This window comes from Schistocerca serialis, chromosome 4, assembly GCF_023864345.2.
Source record: "Schistocerca serialis cubense isolate TAMUIC-IGC-003099 chromosome 4, iqSchSeri2.2, whole genome shotgun sequence".
Classification (NCBI taxonomy): domain Eukaryota; kingdom Metazoa; phylum Arthropoda; class Insecta; order Orthoptera; family Acrididae; genus Schistocerca; species Schistocerca serialis.
Genome location: NC_064641.1, coordinates 575,846,310 through 575,851,922, shown reverse-complemented (window position 1 = coordinate 575,851,922; position 5,613 = coordinate 575,846,310). Strand labels below are relative to the sequence as shown.

At 43.5% G+C, this 5,613-nt stretch overlaps 1 non-coding gene across 1 annotated transcript; it reads left to right on the top strand.

The window, feature by feature from the left end:
• The first annotated feature begins 1,168 nt into the window (after positions 1 to 1,168).
• On the top strand, positions 1,169 to 1,243 carry Trnat-ugu (transfer RNA threonine (anticodon UGU)). Its single transcript has one exon. It is a non-coding gene; the product is annotated as a tRNA-Thr (tRNA).
• Positions 1,244 to 5,613: the final 4,370 nt, after the last annotated feature.

The window sequence follows — 5,613 nt, the reverse complement described above, 5'->3', positions numbered from 1 at the left end:
TCGCGTGATGATCAAACCTACCAGTAACAAATCTAGCAGCCCTCCTCTGAATTGCTTCTATGTCCTCCGTCAATCCGACTTGATAGGGATCCCAAACGCTCGAGCAGCACTCAAGAATAGGTCTTATTAGTGTTTTATAAGCTGTCTCCTTTACAGATGAACCACATCTTCGACGGAGCAATAGCTGGCGCTCTTCGGTTTATTTAGCACTAAGGCTCACAACTAGTCTAATTTCAATCCTTCAAAAAGCACAAACACAAAACAGAACAGAAAAGAATCCTTCAAAAGCGTATAAACTTAAAGAACGATAGAGACAAATTGATAACCTCAGTGCTAAGTGAAGCGAACAGAGCAACTCTTCCTTATTACAAGCGCAAAAGCGCCTTAACACACGTCGGCTTGACGCCGCGACCTCAGGCAGCGGTCTATGACGTCACGACAAGACTTTTCCACGGAAACGTACGAACAGTTCAGCTTGGTGAACTTGTTTAAGTTTTAGAATGCTGTCTGATGATGTCGCCAGCATTAGGAAAAGAAACGTTAAGCAGAGGGACATGTTTTGGGTCACGGCTAGTGCCCATCAAACAAAATACGCCAAGGACGCAGTTACTGGCCGTGAAAGTTAGCATAGTATGATCATTTAAGTGAGGCAACAGTTTTTGTCACTAGATACCTACATTTCATTAGCAGTTTAAATTTTCACATAGATCTTAAAACTCAATAACTTCTTCGACACTGTCTTATCGTTCTTGTTTTGTTTTGCAGGACAGTATTTGATATTATTTCACTTTTTGTGAGATTATTCAGTACGAGCGGACCCAGCAACGCTTCGTAATCGCTAAATTTGTACGGAAACTGGATACACATCCTAATCTCCTTCTGCCACGCTTGTCCATCCATCTCCTCTTTCCCTCTTTGTCTCTCTCCTCCTTCCCCCTCTCTCTGTCAACTCTTCCTCCCGCCTCTCTCTGTCCATCTCTTCCTCTACATATATGAAGGTCGTATCTGTTCCCGAAAGAACCGATACCATTGATGACCGTGCAGCTTCTCTAGAATGAAATGATAATTAAATCGACACCCTAGATGCAAACAGGAGTTGATATACGTCATTGGGGACATGTTGAAAATGTTTGCCCCAACCGGGACTCGAACCCGGGATCTCCTCTGCGCCCTCGGTGGCTCAGATGGATAGAGCGTCTGTCATGTAAGCAGGAGATCCCGGGTTCGAGTCCCGGTCGGGGCGCACATTTTCAACATGTCCCCAATGACGTATGTCAACGCCTGCTTGCAGCTAGGGTGTAGATTTAATTATCATTTCATTCTAGAGAAGCTGCACGGTCATCAATGGTATCTGTTCTTTCGGGAACAGATACGACCTTCATATATAGTTAAAATATGGCTACCCGGCCATTGACCTTCTTGTGCAAACGCACACGCTATGCCCCAACTCGTACTGGACTTGGTAGATTAATCTGCCACGAGTAGTGAGTGTGATGGGCAAACATCTATTAGGCGCACTAGGAATGTAGTTGTGACATGTTGAGAATGTGGGTCTCACGGGGAGCATGCAAGCGATAAGTCCCTGCAGGTGCCCTCGGTGGCTCAGACAGATAGAGCGACTGCCATGTAAGCAGGAGAACCCGGGTTCGAGTCCCGGTCGGGGCACACATTTTCAACGTGTCCCAAATGACGTATATCAACGCCTGTTTGCACTAGGGTGTCGATTTAATTATCATTTCTTCCTCTACACCCCTCTCTGACCGGGAAGCTTGTTTATTGCTGTTGCAAACGAAACCTTGAAGTGAATGGCTAAAACTGTTTGGATCATTGGTATACGGAGCATGGGAGGACCTCGCCAGCTGCTGGATCCGTGAGGACAGTGGCTTCAGTGACAATATTTCGCATCTGCGAACGGGTAGGATTACAAGGTTTCGGACGATTCACATTCCGTGGTGCCGGACGCGGTGGCCGAGCGGTTCCAGGCGCTTCAGTCAGGAACCGCGTGATTGCTACGGTCGCAGGTTCCAGTCCTTCCTCGGGCATGGATGTGTGTGATGTCCATAGGTTAGTTAGGTTTAAGTAGTTCTAAGTTCTAGGGGACTGATAACCGCAAATGTTAAGTCCCATAGTGCTCAGAGCCATTTGAACCATTTGAACATTCCGTGGTAGCATCCTTACCAAAAGTCGATAAGCCATAAATAGAACTTTCCTGACTTCTGTTAAAAACGACTGTAACGAAGAAAACAAAACTATACGTTGTTGTATTTTCAGTTTTTGCTTAAGGGGCTCCGGAAAGGCTCAAAATCATGAAAAGTTCAATTTTTACTTTTTTGCGTTTTCTGAATCTGCAGACTATTATCTTTTAATAGATGTATAATTTATTCAATTCCGAAGACTACAACTACTTTTAAATTTTTTTTGAAATGTGTTCTAATGGGCGTGACCCACTGTGGCGCTGTTAAACTGCTGTCAAATGGTGTTATTATTAACGTCCGTGTGCATCAGGTACATTTTAGTGATGTGAGATAAAGTATGTGTTGTGGCTAACCTGTGATGGTTCAATATATATCGCTGGTGTGATTGTCGATTATTTCATGTTTATTTACTCTGTCGTTATCTCGAAAATATTTTGAGTCTCTGTTTTGTTGAAATATAATAATGAGTAAAAGTAAAGTTATTAGAAATCCTCTGAAGGCTTTTAAGAAAAGGAGAAATGTTGGAAAGCCAAAGGTATGTGTTATTACTGTAAACAATAAAGACGATAGCCAAGTGACTGAACCTAACCTCTCAAGTACACCTGCCCATAGCAGTCAAAGTGGGAAAGAAAATACTTCACAGAAGAAGCTTGGTTCAATGAGTGAAAACTATGAATGTTTTATGGGCGAATCGGATGTGAATGAATGAAATATTTGATATGTCGGTTCTCAAAGGAATTTTTTCAAGCTGTGTAAGATGTATTCATTGTAGTGAAGTTGGTCTGGAACTCTCCATAATAAAGCACGTAGGACTTGCTAGTGAAATACAACTGAAATGTGTCCATACATGACCACCTTTTGGAACAGTGTTGCAGTAACTGCAACTGAAGAAAATGGTAGCAAAATCTACGAACACAACAACGAGCGATGCTTGCTTTAGACAAGGAACGACTTCGGGTTGCAGACAGGGCTGTAAAGAGTCTAGAAATACAAGCAAGAGTAAACAGGAGGAGGAACAAGAGGAAGCTGGAGGAGGAGTTTGCAGAGGATGAAGATAATCCATCCTATGAACCTGGAATGCACTAAAAAGTTAATCCAATCTTTGTCGCTCGATTCCCAAAACTTTTATTTTCTCATACTAATTACATGTTTTCTAAGGATCTTCCAAACATATTTGTTTCAAACTTTCAGTAAATGTTACACAGTACCTTCTGCATAATTTAACACAGCCTTTTTCCAAAAAACTATATATTTTTGAATATATAAATAAAAAATTGCAAAAAAATGTTGTGAATTTTCATTACAATTGAAAAAAAATCATCTTTAATAAGTGAACTAAAATTTTGTAAAATCCCTGTGTCAAGTTGTAGCCCATATTCCAATAAATAATCTGTAAAAAGTTCAACTTCCTACCTCAAATACTTTGTGAGGAAAGATGTAATTTATAAGCGTTATTTTAACATTGCAAGTATTGGGCGTCCCGGAGCCCCTTAAAGTCATATATCGGGTAATTCAAAAAGAAAGAACAGATTTCAGTTGTTTATTACACACAAACTACGTGCATAAAATATAGAAACAAATTTCGAATTTCATTGCATAGAGGAAGGTTCAAAGTTTTGACGCAGCTATGCTACGTTTATTTGTAATAGCATGGCGACTACACCACAAGAGAAATCATTTTGTATGTTAGAATTTACTCGAAGCCAGTGTATTATTTAAATGCAACGGGCATTTCGACGTCGATTCAGCAATAATTTGCCTCTGAACAAGCAAACTTATGACTGGCATACAAAATTCTTGCATATACACGGGGAAGAGCATTAGTCGTCCACGCACGACTGATGAAAATGTCCTGCGTATTCGAGATACTTTTACACAAGTCCCTCGGAAGTCCACAAGATGGGCAGGCCAGGAACTTCAATTTTCTTAAACAACGGTGGGTCGTGTTCTGAAACGACGCTCGCATATGAAGCCTTACAAGTTGCAATTACTGCAGCAATTTTGTTCCGACGATCATAAAACATACACGAATTTCGTGGTCGTGCGGTAGCGTTCTCGCTTCCCATGCCCGGGTTCCCGGGTTCGATTCCCTGTGGGGTCAGGGATTTTCTCTGCCTCGTGATGACTGGGTGTTGTGTGCTGTCCTTAGGTTAGTTAGGTTCAAGTAGTTCTAAGTTCTAGGGGACTGATGACCATAGATGTTAAGTCCCATAGTGCTCAGAGCCATTTGAGCCACACACGAATTTTGCGTTTCAGTTCTCCAGGATATGGCTGGCGACACTTTTCCGGTGATGCAAATGCCCTTAACAGAAATTGCGGTGCCTAAGCCATAAAACCTGGATTATGGAGCAACGGGAAAACGTCATTTGGTGGGATGAGACTTGTTTCACATTGTTTCCAGCTTCTAACCGAGTTTACGTCTCAAGAGTAAAACCCTCTCAATTGGGAAGAGATCCGGCGACCTTGCTGGCCAGTGTAGGGTTTGACAAGCACGGAAACAAGGAGTAGGAGCTCTCGTCGTGTGCTGCCGGGTATTATCCTGCTGAAATGTAACCACAGAATGGCTTGCCATGAAGGGCAACAAAACAAGCCGTAAAATATCGGCGATGTATCGCTGTGTTGTTAGGGTTCCGAGAATAGTAACCAAAGAAGTCCTGTTATGAAATGAATTGGAATAGCACAGCAGACCATCACATTTGGTTGTCGAACTGTGTGCCGGGCGACAGTCAGGTTGGTATCCCACAGTTGTGTGTGAAATCTTACGGGACTTAACTGCTATGGTCATCAGTCCTTAAGCTTACACACTACTTACCCTAAAGTATCGTAAGTATCCTAAGGACAAACATACACACCCATGCCCGAGGGAGGACTCGAACCTCCGCCGGGATCAGCCGCACAGCCCATGACTGCAGCGCCTAGATATCTCACAGCTGTTCGGGGCGTCTCCAGACAGGTCTTCGACCTGGAATCTCATTGACTGGAGGGAAATTGTGTTCAGTGATGAAAGCCGTCTCGAACTGGGCCCCGATTACCAGCGAAGACGTGTCTGGAGACGCCCTGGAGAGCGGAGGGATACGAACCTGACTTTTGCCCGTCATACGGCCCCACAACCAGGAGTGATTCTCTGGGGAGCCATTTCTTTCCACAGAAGGACCCCTTCGGATGTCATTCGCGGCACCCTTTCAGCACAGCGGTAAGTCGACGATATCCTACCCTCGTTTTGTTGCCCTTCATGGCAAGCCATCCTGGGCCTACATTTCAGCAAGATAATGCTTGCGCGCACGCGGCGAGAGTATCTATTGCTTGTCTTCGTGCTTGCAACCTTACCTTGGCCGGCAAGGACACCGAATATCTCCCCCATTTGAGAATTTTTCGCTCTTCAGGTGTAAGAACAACTAGAAGTTGGGAACAGTGTGGA